This window comes from Dasypus novemcinctus, chromosome 6 (assembly GCF_030445035.2).
Source record: "Dasypus novemcinctus isolate mDasNov1 chromosome 6, mDasNov1.1.hap2, whole genome shotgun sequence".
In the NCBI taxonomy this organism is placed as follows: Eukaryota; Metazoa; Chordata; class Mammalia; order Cingulata; family Dasypodidae; genus Dasypus; species Dasypus novemcinctus.
Genome location: NC_080678.1, coordinates 9,435,458 through 9,450,353, shown reverse-complemented (window position 1 = coordinate 9,450,353; position 14,896 = coordinate 9,435,458). Strand labels below are relative to the sequence as shown.

The following is a 14,896-nucleotide window of genomic DNA, read 5'->3' as shown; positions in this document are numbered from 1 at the left end:
AAAAAAAAAAAGAGTGAAAGAAGAAAGGGGTACCCCGTTCCCCCACATCATGGTAGCTGGTAGATTAAGGTGAGCTGGTGTGGCTCACCTGCAGCATCTCTGTCAGTGCAGGTGCACCTGAGGCTGCCCTGTGTTTAGAACCACGTATAGACATCCTGTCCCTCCAAGCTAGGGCTCCTGGCTTGCCGCTTCCACCCGTGTCTCATTTCATGCCAGCAGCTGAGCCCAGGAAAACTCTTCTTTCCAACAACAGGGGAGGCGGAGAGAGGCACACAGCACCCCTGTGCACCCTCAGGAGCCACACTCACACGGGGCCAGTGTGTGCAGCTGCCGTGAGTTCCTGTGAATGCCACTTACCCTCACTTCTTTTTGAAGAGTGTGTAGTAAGAAGAGCGTTTACACACCGTGGGAAACTTGGTTTTGAGACCCCACGACTTTCTTTCCTCTATGGAGAGAGTTTTCTTTCTGTTCCTAATACAACACATCTTAGTTTTGAGACAGGCCAACCCTGATGGAGTGGAGGCAAAATGGAAAAAAATAAAAAATAAAAACCAATAAGTAGGAGGGGGGGCGGGAAACAGTGTATTGAATCAGCGGGGCTCAGACTCAAGCTAAGTGAAGAAAAGATTTGACCTTTTCCTCCAACTTTGACTTCCGAAGTTACCTGCTTTTCCCATCAGCGTCTTCTAACGTGCAGGCTGCCGTAGTGCTCCCAGCTCCCCTTCAGGTGCCACCTCCATCCAGGAATCTAGGCTGGTCCTCGAGGGCAGTGGCAGCAGGAGCTCAGGGTGGCGGCTGCAAGCACAGAGCGTCCAGGCAAACCGCGTGATTGTTCGGAAGAGAAAGTTAACAAGTCCAGGGGCTCCAAAGGGGCTCGGCTCCTGCCTGTCATTTTCAAGGCCGTCTTCTGGGTCCCTCCTCTAGGCTGTTAATAAAGGCCTCTGCCCGCCACTCGCCCCGGCCTAGATTCATAGGCTAGAACCTGAGAGTGCCAGCAACCTTGCACTCAATTTGAGTTCAGCACCTGAATAGTCCAACTCAGAAACCAGGGCGCTGAGACAGAAAAATAGTCAGTAAGATTAGTCTTTTTTTCAGCCCGGTTCACAGCTTAGAGATCCCAGGAATTAATATAAGTACATGTATATGTTTGTGACTGTGTACAGGTAGCAGTAGTTACAAACGAAATACAATACAGGAGACATACAAATGCGGAATAAGCCTGTTCCATCAAAAGTGACTATGTCAAAGTTTCAACTAATGGAGCCCCCAGTGACAAAATACAGTTCCTTATTTCTGGGGGTGTCACTTCTGCTTTTTTGAAAACCAGTTCTCATCACTGATAATAGTAAGAGATCTCTCAAGTTGCTTAAGAAAGGGGAACGAGCCGATGTAATTTAAGAACTCCCTCCTTCTTTTAAATTCTGCTGCATCTGCCATGTTTCTCCAGCTTGCAGGGTCACCTTTAATTGTCCATGGTCACCACCACTGCGGGGTGGTGCTCAGCGTTCGATGAACTAAGTTTTGCATGGCCAGGCGTTGGCTTTCCAAAGACTCCGTACCTTACGAAACAAACAGTTTGATTTAAGCGTGTGGTGTGACTGCAATGGGAAGCAGTGGAACACAGCAGCAGCGCTGCAGCATCGCCATGGCAACCAGTGGAAATAATGGCCCCCTTCGGGAATAAAAGAGAGCTCAAATCCTGTTGCAGTCAAGTAGCATTGGCTGTCTGCGGCAGAGATGGCTTTCGGTGATTGTTTCAGAATTCCTTATCAACAGAAAATGAGTGGAGGGGAGTTTTCAGCAAAGAAGTGGATTTACAGACAACATATCCGATCAGTCACCAAGGAAAGCAAGGAGATTTGGGGAGCTGATGATGAAATACCAAGAGCATTCCATCCCTGCTGCTATTCGAGTAGCTGCTAAAAGCCTGCTCACTGTTTCTGCCGCGGAGAACACCGCTCTGAAGCCGTCGTTGATCTGTGCTGCCATCTTTCATAGTCTTTCCATTCCTGTCTGGACTTTGTGTTTATTGGAAGCCAAAGTAATTGTGAATTAAATGGAATGTCGTATTCTGCTATCTAGTACAGTCCCTGGCACGTACAAAGTACTCAATAAACAGCACTTAAGAGCTAAATTCGCAGGACAAAATGAAAGTGAGTGCCTGGGGCTGGTCATAGGAATTGTAATAGTCTTTTAAAAAAAGAGACATTTGCAGCAAACCATTCTCCCAACATAATGTAACTGCTTTGGTGCGTTTATGTCGGTGTTCCTTCTAAACAGCTTCAAATTGTGTCAGAGCTGTCAATTTATAATGCCTGTGCTAATAGCCACATCATCGAGGAAGGGTATTTTCTTTAAGAAGTTGCTGTATTCCAAGGGATATGGTCTGACCCGTATAATCTGAAATAAAGAAGCTATTTTAAGAATATTCTACTCCATCAAAAGAAAAAGAGAACTTGGTAAGGCAGGAGCTTCAGTTTTTTGAGTTACAGAATAGTTACTATGATAGTCCATTTCCCTTTTTTGTTTATTTTAGGAAGTGCTGTAGAAGAAAAAAATAGATATTTTTGATATGAGAAAAAATTTCATACGCTCAGAACAGCATTGTGCCTGAGACAGGATTGTTCTTTAAGCTGAGTGGAAAACTCCAAAATGGAAGCATTTACCTTTAAACCATAAAATATGTGCATTTCACGTTTTCTTCACTTCATGTTGTCTTTTGATTCCGTTTTCTTTGGAAAGATCCTTTGGAACGTATAACTTTAGGGGTAACTCTTGTTTGAAAACTAGATGTGAGCCTTTTGAAAGGATAACTTTAGAGGTAACTCCTCTTTGGAAACGAGATGTGAGCCCTAGAAGAAAAGCATGATTAAGGTGCGTGGAGGGCAGGTGTGCCGTCAGGAGAACTGGATTAAAAGGAAGAGGAAAGTTCTCACCCGTGGGCCCCTGACCCGAAACAACCCTCAACACACTGTCTTTGGCCCGTTGTCCTTTCTTCCTCTCTGTGGGCCGTGAACTTGCCATGTGAGCAGAATGCTCTCTGTTTCCTTTCCTCTCAAAGTGCAGTGTGCTGAGTCTCGTTGCCCAGCTGGGACTGCCGTGAGCAGCCACAAGCCACCAGGTTGCATTGCCCATGGCAGCCGGATTGGGGTATATGTTGACTTTCTTACTGATTTATTTTAAACCTTAAAAGCATCAGCAGCCTGCTGTGTAGTGTACATTGCTTTTTAAGCATGTATTTCAGCCAGAGATCAGCCACCCCTCCTGCAAGTTTTCCCTGCTGGATTTTTGCTCTGGTTTCTGATGGCACTGCCTGAGTACCGGCAGCCGCTAGCCTCAGAAGGAAAATTACAAAGGGGATGCCCACGTAAATCATGGATCACCTTTCGCATCCCCAGCCTGCTGGAGAGGATTCGCGTTATCAGCCAGCAAGATTGCAGTACTGTGGACATGGGTTTGAACGCGTTGACCGCCTAGGGCCTGCTTAGAAAGCAATATTCCGTAAGTATGCATGGATGCAAGGTGAAGACTGAGAAGGGATTTCTGGAATGTTCCTTCTATCATTGGTGTAGGCTGTGAGAAAAAATGCATGTTTTTAAAATTCACTGTCTAATGTGGCTACTCATTGATGATTTGGAAATGTGACAACAACATGCTCTCCTTTGTCAAGTTCATGTGTGAGCATACTCATCAGTTTGTAAAATGTTAGCATCTATGGAGGTGGCAGGCTAGCAGTTTTGTACACATGACTTATTTTATACCTTCCTAGTTCATTAAATTGCTATTTAACATACGAATACTTGCTCTTTCACCTAAAATATAATAATTAAACATGCTTTAAGCAAAATGAATCTGCTTAACATTTTGGACACTATATCTTTAAACAAATGTGAAACATTTTAAAGCATCATACCCTAAAATAGAAAGAAGAGTTTTTTCCTAGCTGCGCTTCTTTCTTTTTTTTTTCAGTATCCTGCTTTTGGTGTAAGGCTGGATCATATTGATTAGCATATGTTCTCACTGTATATTTGAAAAACCCTCAGAGTTAAATTGTTATTGTTACTTATGTGGGTAAACTCAGACAAAACTCACCTAGGAATTGCTTTTGAGCAGTTGCCTCCTGCTGATGATAGATATTACGTTTCCTTCTGAGTGTGGTTCATTTAAATCAGGTTATTCCTAGAGCTTTTCCCTGCAAGTAGAGGAGGCCCCACAAGCTTTGCTTTCCATTCAAAGGGTGGCCGCTACCCTAAGAATTCCTCTAGAGCTCCCTTAAGCGACTGCCCTGAAACGCGCCACAGCACTGGGACCTTGGGTACATGACGTGCCTGGAACCAGGAAGACGCGGTGCCAAGGACGGTGCTCTCTTCTCCCAGAGCTAGAAAGGAAGTCTGTGAATTGGCGCGTAGAACACCAGGAATGAAATCTAAAGGTCATTTTAAATACTTGCTTCATTTTGTTTACAGAAAACTATTTCATGTTAGAAAGACTAGGGGAAAAACGCTTAGCCGTGTCTCACCCATAACGTGAACACGCTCCCATGGCCTTCTAAGCAGCTTCTGGTCCATTTCAGTTGCTCTTTGTTAAAGGGAAATGTGTGTGTGTGTGTGTGTGTGTGTGTACTGCGTGTAGCCCAGGAGGAGGGCACACAGCAAAAAGTGGAGGTACAATGACCTGGAAGTTGGGAGTTCTTGGCGAGCAGTTGGTCTTAGGTCTGCTTTCAAATTGCGTGGCGCGGCCGTGTGTTGGAGAAGGCTCCTGTGAGTAAACTCGGGGCACCCCTGTAGCATTTGCACTTTCTTAGCCTTTTATCTCGGTCACACACGGATGATTCTGGGCATTCGGGAAGCTGTCACTCCTTTCAGCTGGTGACTGCAGTCCTCCCACTAGGAGCAGAGCTCCCGGGGGACTTCTAGGCAGGGCTGTGCCGTTCCGTCATCCCACGCTGGGTCCGGGGGTCGTGGCCCCTTCTGCACTCCTCATGCCCAGGGACAGTCCCTCAGAGCCGAGGCACTTGAAGGACAGTGTCCTCTGCTTCCCGAGCCTGGCGACCTCCCGGGGCCTGCAGAGAGCTCTGGGGAGCGAATGCGGGAGGAAGTTCTCAGCGCCGGCAGCACTCAAGACCCCCACAGTCAGCTCCAGACGTGAGCGTGATTTTCGTCCGTCACGAGGGGGCAGTGTTTGAAGAAAGGCCGTCAGGGCTGAAGGGGAAGTCGTCTCACCTGGTTTTCTTGCCTGCCCCACGAGTAAACTCCCTTCCCTCTCGGCAGAAGCCAGGGTGACTGCGGCGGTCCCTCTGGTCTGATGTTTGCAGACAGTTCTGGGGCCAGCTCATGACCCCACGCACCTGGGTGGCTGCGCTCTCAGACCCACCCTCCCCCCCCCAAATCCAGAGCCAGCTACGAGATGTGGCGAGATTGTGAGCGTACGTTGTTCCTGCACTGCTTCTCTATGTGTTTATTTCTGCTGCCACGTCACTTTTGTGCGGGGAGGCAAGGGGACGGGGTTCCCCAAGAGGAAGTGAGCAATGACGGCTGTCGGTGGGTTTGTGTAAAGGTGGCGGCTGCAGGAGGGCCACAAAGGAGAGAGCGTAAGGAAGAGGAGGCTCTCCGGTGAGTTGCCAGCCTTGGGGACCGCTCTGATTCCAGAGGCCCTGGCTGTGGACACGGGTGCTGAGGAAGGCTCGCGGACTGACGGGGACCCACGGCAGTGCCTGGAGTGGAGGGAAAAGCTGGCAGCATCGGGGCCCTTGTCCCCAGGCAGGGATGGCCAGCCCCTGAACCTGGCACGGCAGGCGGCAGGAGCGCGAGCTGCGGTTTCTGAATGAATGAAAATGAATGTGGAGGAAGTGGCCACGGTAGCTGCTGAGGGTGGTGAGTGGGAAGAAGAGATGTGATGTGCCATTTTCAGGACTTGGGGTTGTCCTAGGTGGTACTGCAGGGACAGTTACTGGACATTGTGTGTCCTGCCATGGCCCATTGGGTGGACTGGGGGAGAGTGTAAACTACAATGTAGACCATCATCCATGTGGTGCAGCCGTGCTCAGTGATGTATTCACCAAGTGCAAGAATGTCCCATGATGATGGAGGAGGTTGTTATGGGAGGAGTGGGGTGAGGGGGGTGGGGGTATATGGGGACCTCATATTTTTTTAATGTAACATTAAAATAAAGACAAAAAAAAAAAAAGAAAATGAATGGCCAGATGATGCGACAGGCATCCGACCCACGGTACGTGGAGCAAATGTCTCCGTGAGACTGGTCGCGCCTCTGCCTACACGCACGCAGAGAGCACGCGCGCCGCAGAGCCCGACGCCCTGAGCCACGGCGTGGCTTCGGGATCCGAGGCCGGGCTGGGCTTCGGTTCCGTCCTTAGCTCTGAGGCCCTGGGGAGCTGGCTGAGCTCTGAGGTTAGACTTCCCCTGAACTGAGAGGCCCCGTTGCTGCTGGGAAGGCCTGGGCGGGCAGCCCTCGGCTAAAGCGTGGCTGTTACTGTTGTCGCCATTGTGAGTTTTTGCTTTGTGTTTTCCTAATTACATTGCATAGCAGTCATTTTTTCATTTCTTTGGGAAAAAATGTGAAAAGTCAGCCTGGGCTTGGGAAAACAAACTTGAAATATTAGCACTGCAGATTCCAAAAGCAGGCTGCAATCGTTCTCAGTTTAACACTATGCTCTGTAACATCCATCGTGGTAATAGATGAAAAGAGGGAAAAAGAAAAAGCAGTTCTTAAGTGTGAAATAATCTCGAATAACTGGAAAATTAAAAGTACATTTGCTCCATTCATTCGTGGCAGTTCACACACGGGTATAAAGTGCTGGAGCCCTGCCAGTGTTTAAAATTAGAGCTAAAGAAACGAGACCCAACTTAATTAGTATAAATGTTGCCGTGTTACTTCTAATAATGAGGATAATTTGCAATACATGCTCACCATGTAATTTAGCACAATGGGGCCCGCGGAATGTAGGATTAGTATTTAATCAAGAGAAATGTTTTGTAGAGAAGATGAAGTCTAGAGATGGCAAGCCTGTGTAGAGGCCTGGCATGTGCCCACCGTGAAATCCCCATCTGTACCCCCATTTCCAACGCTCTGGAGAGTCACTCGACATTTGGGCGCCTCGGTTTCCACGTCTTTAAAATGAGGATAATAAAGTTCCTGCTTTCTTTTTGCTTCTGTGGAGATTAAAAAGAAGTTCGTGACATAGCACACTTAGAAAAGGGCAGCGTACACAGCGCTCCGCCAACGTTGCTTTGTCATTCCTGGGATTGTCCACGGGGATCTTGCTTGCAGGATGAGGCACGTGACCTTGATCCCAAAGATGAGTGGCCACCCATGAGATCATTTTTTTAATTGAGATAAAATTCACATAACTCAAAATTAACAATTTTAACTTGTACAGTTCTGTGCCATGTAGTGCATAAACAAAGGCATGTAAACATTTCCTCTCTCTAGTTGCAACAAATTTCATCCAACACATCCCCAAAGGAAACCCGGTACCTGAGAAGCAGTCTCTCCCCATTCCCCCTCCCCCAGCCCCTGACAGCCAGTCACCTCCCATCCCAGGGATTTCATATAAACAGAATCAATATGGGGCCTTTTGTGTCTGGCTTTCTTCACTTAGGGTATCGTCTTCAAGGTCCATCCATGCTGTGGCATGCATCAGAATGTCATTCCTTTTTAATTCTGAATAATATTTCATTGTATGGGTAGACCACATTTGTTTATCCATTCTTCACCTGATGGACAGTTGATTGTTTCTATGTTTGAGCTACTGTAAATAGTGCTGCTATGAGCATTAGTGTAAAAATTTTTGCTTGAACACCTGTTTTCATTTTTGGGGGGTATATACCTAGGAGTAGAACGGCTAGGTGATATGGTAATTCTATGTTTAGCTTTTTGAGGAACTGCCAAATCTCTTTCCAAAGCAGCTGTACCATTTTTCATTTCTACTAAAAGTGTATGAAAGTTCCAGTTTCTTCACATCCTTACCAACCCTTGTGATTTTATGCTTTTTAAAATTATCCTTATTATTGTCATCCTAGTGGGAGTGAGGTGGTACCTCTTAACTAATGTTATTGAGCATCTTTTCATGTGCTTATTGGCCATTTGCGTATCTTCTTTGGAGAAATGATTATTCAAATCCTTTGCCTAGTTTTTTGCTATTTGTCTTTGCCATTGAATTGTAAGAGCTCTTTATATATACTGGATACTTGGCCTTTATCAGATATATGATTTGCAAATATTTTCTGCCATTCTGGAGGTTGTCTTTTCACTTCCCTGATAGCATCCTTTGATGCACAAAAGTTCCAAGATGGTTTTTGGTGGTAACTGAGCACAGTAATGGACAATATTGAATCACAGAGGGAGAAAGCACTTCCCTTCTTTATTCTCTTCCAGTCTTTGCAATGCTGGAGAAGAAAGGCTCAGCTTCATGCCAGGGTGGCCTTAGCATCTCTCTAACACTTGCTAATTCACCTTTTTAACCAAGAGAGAACAGGCCTCAGTCCACGATCCTTCCCCAGGGTTTGCTTAGTAAGAATTTCGTAGCCCATCTTCCCCATCATCATTGAGTTGATTGTTAAGGTCATCTCCAGATATGGCTAGTGATACTGTTTTCCAATTTGCACTAATAATGAAGTTTCCTTTAAAAATACATGATCTTTAAGTGGGTGATTGATGTGCCATCACTTGTGAAGCTGGTAAGGGCACAGCAGAGTGTGGAACCTGTTGCTGGTGCTCCTTGGACGTTCCTGAGCAGGTGGCAAGATGAGGCGTATCCGAGGACCACCAGTCTGGTGATGGGGTGTAAGATGCGTAGAAGATGCCAGCAGGCGAGCTGTGAGGGAGCCTCTGGGCTACTAGTGTTCACTCCTTGTTGTGTTCCAGGCATTGTACTGGACACTGTCCTCATGATTTCTTATTTAATCCTTAGAGCAGCCCAGTTGGGTGGTCTTGACCTTCAGGGAAGAAGTGAGAGAAGAAATGAAAGGTGACTGAGAGAGAAATGTGGCCAGACTTGGGAACTGGTGGTTTTGGGAAATGAAGGAGGAGGAAAGCTCTGGAAGGATCTGGAAGGATTTCATAGCAACCAAAGGGGAACATGGGTGGACTGGCCTTCTCACAGGTTTCTGGGCTCAGCATCTGTTGCAGGCTGGCTGCTTTTCCTTCTTTTCCCCCTAAGGACTTGGAACAGCCCTGAAACTTGCTGGGTCTCCCACTCTCGTGTGTCCATCCCCGCTCTGGAGCTCTCACCTCAGCTGGACTTGGCATTACCAGGGACTCCGGGTAGTAAGTGCGATTTCACAGGCCAAGGAGAACGCTGATTTTCCTAAGCAAGGTGAAACCAGAGCACAACATTTTTACACATAATCAACTTCCAGGCAGTTCTTAGGTACTTAACTAACTTTGACTTGAAAATCACTGCTTAATTTAAATCTCTTTCCTCCTCTCTGAGCTATGCAGAATTCAGGAGGTTTTTAGTCCTTCAATCTTGCTAATTGTGTATGACACGGTTTCTAAACAAAAATGAGAGAGCATGCAATGTTTCTGCTTGGATAAGATCAAGTTACATCTTCATTGAACCCTGTGCGTAGGTGGAGGGTGTGAGAGCAGAGAGAATATTGCTGTGTGTCCTACTTGCCAGACAGTACCTGGTGTTCAGCAGCAAGGAAGCCAGGAAATGCTGGGTGGACCGTAGAACGCCGAGAGCGTACCCTGGGACAGTGGAATGGCTCTCCTGAGTCCCCGTGAAATTCCCGAAAGCCTCCTTTTCATCAGACAAACGTGTTTCCAAGGTGGCTCCGCCGTGAAACGCTCTCCCCACTATTTTCAGCCTCCTCATCCTGACTGCATTTCAAGTAACGGGATACTCCCTGCTCAGTGAGACACCTAAGTTTGCTACAGCCCATGCCCAATTTCACTTTTCTTAAAGAGGTCAGCCCTTATCGACCCGAACATTTCTCAATGCAATTGAATAAACTCATTCTCACTGCCCATTTCCCATAACCAGCCCCCCTAGCATATTGTGACATTCATTTCCTTTGAGGTTTCTTTTTCTTCCTTTTTTTGTAGCAAAATAAGTGATTCTCCGTGAGACGACATCAAATTCTATGGCTCTATATTGATAAATATTTGAGTAGATGCAGTTGGGTGTTTATGGAGACATTGGCTGGGGAAAAATAAAGCTGATCCCAGACCTTTTTGGTAAACCCTTTGGTTACTTCATTCACTTGTTGAATAAATATTTATTAAGCAAGCCATTTTAATAAGGTAAGGACTTTTTCCAGGTAGAACTGTATTGAAATGAGGTTCTGAGATGGCTGGAATCCAAAATCTGCAAAATGCTGACATTGGATAGTGCCAAAACAATTCACGGGTTGGGGGAGTGGGGCTAAAGTAAATATTTGCGGTGGATTTTCGGAATTTACAAATTGCATCTGTTTGTCCTGAAAGGAAACGTTTGTCAGTTTAGATAAAACATACCACATTCATCCCAATAAAATCCTTAAAAAAATGTTTCAGAATAACTCCCGGGTGTTAGAATGAACTGACTGTGGCGACGTGGTTTCCTAAAGTCCGGTTGCTTCTCGGCTGCCTGAGATTGAACTCAGGTCCTGCCACCTTGCCAGCTGGGTGGTGTTGGATGAGTTACCTGCCCTCTCGGTTCTCAGTGTCTTCACCGGTAAAGCGGGCAGAATTCGAGCCTTTTACTCCCTGGGGGGCTGCTGACAGGGTTAAATGCACTTGTCTGCAAACTGCGCAGATGGGAGCCGGCGGCAGCTCGGGGCTTGTAACCTTGCTGTCGGTGCTGTCGGTGCTGGCATCAGCATCTCTGCTTTTCGCTCCTCTGCAGAGCTCACCCTGCGCCTATAAACGGTTGTCTCCGAGACAGGGAAGCACATTCTGCCACACATACCTGATCCCTGCACGGCCCAAGTGCCTGAATCCCAGGGCTGGCTCGGGGACAGAGCTCAGAGCCTGCCGACCTACGGGCTGCTCACGGGGCTTGCGTGGGGGTGATATGCAGCCCACCCTGGAGGAGGGCAGAGGGGACCCCGTGTCGCGGGTGCCTGCCTGGCACCTTTGCCAGCGCCGGGTCTTAGAGAAGAAGCAGGGGGACCCTCTCTCCTGGAAGGCGGAGCTGAGCCCGCCATCACCCAGATGTCGCGGGGGCTCAGGACGTGCATACCCTGACACCTCCATCCGCCCCCGGAGCTCCTGGGAGGTGGGGGTCAGGTAGGGGGCTGCAGGGCTCTCCCTGCGCCTGAAGTAGCTTTGTTCGGGAGGAGGAGACCTCGGGACTCCTGGGAAAACTTGAGGAACCAGGGATGGTTTGAAGGCCGTTAAGGCCCACGCCCGACTCTCCTGCCTCTACCCCGCGTTGATCCGTGTCCTTTCCTGCCCGTAGCTGGGGACTCTGGGGTGGGGTGGCCATTCCCTCAGGGACCGCCAGCCAGGCCTTAGTGGTTCTACAAGGGAAGGGCTGTCCCGCCGCCCAGGTCAGGCTTTCCCCACTCATCCAGGCCGAGCACTTCGCCTTCTGCCCCGGTTCCTGCCGCTGGCCAGGAAGCAGGAGAAGGAGCAGAGCCTGGAAGCTTCTGGCCCGTTCTCAGAAGCGGATGATCAGTAAACATTACCAAAGGCACAGGGCCACCAGGCTGACGCTCATCCTGCGCTGTCAGGCTTCCGTCAGCCCCTTCTTTGTCCACCTGCCAGTGAGTCAGTCAACAAACCCTGTGTGAGTTAGAGGCACTGGGCACAGTGCTGAGCCCAGAGGGGACAGAGAGAGGGGAGGTCGCCGCTCCAGCTGGTGCCAGGGCTCTCAGCGTGTCCTTTGCAGATCTTAGTGGGGTGGGGCTTCTCCATCTGGGGGTGCAGGGAATACGCCTTTCAAGCCCAGCAAGAGCGCCACCCCTCTCTGTGACGCTCTCCCCATCACCCTGGGTGGATGGAAATGAGCTTCTTCCGAGCATCCTGGATGGGCGGCTGGCCGGGATGGCGCTGAGTGCCCAAGATGGGTCTTGGGCATCTTCCGAGAATGTGGCCTGGCGGCGTCCCTCTCTAAATGCTTGTTCGATGCCTCAGCCCGAGACCTCCCGCTGCCCCGCAGCCTGCTAGCCAAGCTCTGGGGCTTTGGGTAGCTGGGACTGAAAATTCGGCCTCTCAGATTTCCTTCCCCCCCATCAGAGCTCCAGTCTGATATAAGAGAAATAAAATTGGTTCTACTGCCTTCTTGTTCAGTTGCCTTGGAGCAGAACCTGTTTTGAAGTGTTTATTTACATTCCAGAAAGGATAAACAGCAGCAGCAGGTGGGCTCCACGTTCAGGTTCCAGAGAAATCAGGGCCGCTTTCTTGAATCTCAGAAAAGGTGGGAGAGGGAGGACAGGTTCTGCTGCTGGCTCCGACACTGGCCCCGAATTCCGAGCTGACATTTACGAGTGCCTCCTGCGTACAGACCCCCGGGCTCGGGCCTTTGCCTTATCTTACATGTGTCCGCAGAGATGTGGCGAGGTTGCTGTTTGACTCCTATTCCAGGCTCAGAGAGGGAAAAAGCTGGCCCAAGGCTGCAGAGCTAGTGGAAGGCGGAGCCAGGACAGGGACACGAGTGCCTGGAACTGGTAGCCCGAGGTCTTTCCAGCAGCTGAGAGCAGCTGTGCTTTGAAGGAGGCTGAAAAGGATGAAATGATTTGGGGTTTCAAAACTTGGAATTCCCCAATTCCCCCATCATTTTAAGCCCCAGTAATTAAATGCTGGGGATTTCATTAGCACACTTGCGTTCCAAGGGGATTCTCAGAAGGTCGACGAAGTTTCTCCCTGGCCTCTTGAGGTGACCCCACCCCTCCGCCTCTCAGAGCGAGCGGACATATGGCTCACCATGCGAGAGAAAGGACACCCGTGGCAGTTGGGCTGCACAGTGGACATCCACCGAGACCTTGCTGGGCAAATGGGCGGGCCGCCGCTCCACTCGTAGTGCTGTGCCGCAGAAATGGAGGCCATTCATTCATTCACTTTCACTCCTTCACACACCCGCTGAGCCTCGCGCTGGGGCCAGGGCCCACGGGGTTGGGGCGACGCTCATGAACCAGGCGGGGCTGCTCCAGCCCTCCCCGTGGGCGTGCCAGGTGGCTCCCAGGCACCGCCACACGTGGGGCCGTGCTCACTCACGGTGCCACGTGGTCCTCACGCCCCTTCCACGTGGGGCAGCGCGCCCGAGTTCCCTCCAACAAGGAGGGGCAGAGCAAGCGACTTCCCGCTGCATGTGCCGCCCTGGGGGCAAGAGCCAGCAGCGACTGCTTGGTTTGAGGTACTGACTTTTTCCCTTCGACTGAGGAGTAAAAGGGCTCCCCCTCCTCCCTTGGGGACACAGGTACCAGCATCACATCAGGGAACAGGCGATGGCATCCACAAGCCAGCCCAGCACCTGCCCGGCCATCTCCCCCCAGTCACCCACCCCCCGCCTCCCTGCCCTCTCTCTCGCCTCCTTCCTTTCCCCAGGCACAGATGCCAACACCTAACATTTGCCATCAGTTGGCTTATTAAAGACTGATAACTGATCATTAAATGGAAGGCAGCTGAAAGGCAACTGTGCCCTGGAAGTTGTCCATCTTCATTAGTTGCCCCCTGTGCTCTAACTGCATCCCTTTACATGGACGTACTTTGAGTTATATTTTCCTTTCTAATATACTGAATTTTAATATGTATGGAAGAATTGATACTGTGGGAAGAAAGTCAGTTTCCTGAATATGGCATGCTGTTTGATTTAGAATCCTTTCGTTTCAGGCAAGGAAAGTTATTTAAGTGTTAAATTTCGTGACTTGGTGGAGATAACGATAACGAATCCACAGATTATAAAATTCCAGGCTGGGAAATGGGTGTGAGTGTGCCTGTTCAGGAGACTTCAAATGCATTTTATAATGATAGTTACTAATTGATCAATTCCACTGAATTGTATGCAAGAAAACCTGGGCACACACTTTTGTCCTGACATTGGTGGAGCGTTAATTTGGGGAGTGCAGGTACCAGAAACCACGTTTCTGGGGTGCCCCTGGCAAGATGCTAGTTGGATAAGAGCGTGACCTTGGAGCAAGTGCAGACTTCCTAAATCCTCCGGGCCCGCTGGCAACCGTGCGCAGGTGTCCCAGGTCTCTGACATTTCCCGACGGCGCCACCTGCTGGTCGTCTCCGATATCGCACCTGGGGGAGGGGGGGGTCGGGGGGGGGCTCAAGCGCTGGCGCATGCGCAGACACAGGGCTGACGGCCCCGCCCCGCCTGCATCTCCAGACGCTTACAAATCCGAGGGCGAGGGTGGGTCCAGCAAGTTAACAAGTGATATTATACCTTCCTCGTTTGAAAATCCCCTCCTTTGACAGTCCTGGCACTCAGTGCTTCCTCTTTCAAACATTCTCAGCACTCATTATTGTCTGCCCCACTGGTCTGGAAACATCCTGGGGCACCGGGACCAAGGGAGTGACGCTCAGGTGGCGCCTGATCACGTGGGAGAGCGGCCAGCCGCCTCCGGCCGGCGCAGAGCAGGCTGTGCTGGAGGGTCCCCGTGTGTCCACACCCCTGCTAGCAGGCAGGCCTGTGCCCATGTTACAGGGGGGCAGAGAGTCTCCCAGAGGCAAGCAACTTCCTAAGGCCACAAGGTAGCCGCGCCAAGATGTGCCCCCAACACCACCTGTCTCCCTCCTCTGGGGAGGGGCCAGGCAGAGGAGCTGCGTCCCTGGGGGGCTCCAGTGTCATGATCCCCAGAGGCAGCAGCTGCCTGGCCCACAAGCCAAACTCCTCCTCGCCCTCTGCCCGGTGTTACCTTCTGCCTTGGGCTTCAGAGCAAGCTGGCCACCAAGGCAGTAAGGACAAGACACCCGACTGCCAGGCAGGAGCCATGCGATGGCCTTC

General features: G+C 49.8%; 1 protein-coding gene across 6 annotated transcripts in view; it reads left to right on the top strand.

Moving 5' to 3' along the window:
• The window catches only part of PTPRE (protein tyrosine phosphatase receptor type E), a 166,538-nt gene that overhangs the window by 69,787 nt on the left and 81,855 nt on the right, over positions 1–14,896 (top strand). For 2 of the 6 annotated variants that reach the window (XM_071215624.1, XM_071215623.1), the window contains exon 1: positions 1,711–3,501. The exons of 3 other annotated variants lie outside the window; for them this stretch is intronic. The gene's annotated coding sequence lies outside the window, so the exon portion shown is untranslated. Of the gene's footprint in view, positions 1–1,583; positions 3,502–14,896 lie in introns of those variants that run through there. One more of the 6 variants, XM_071215621.1, reaches the window with a different exon arrangement.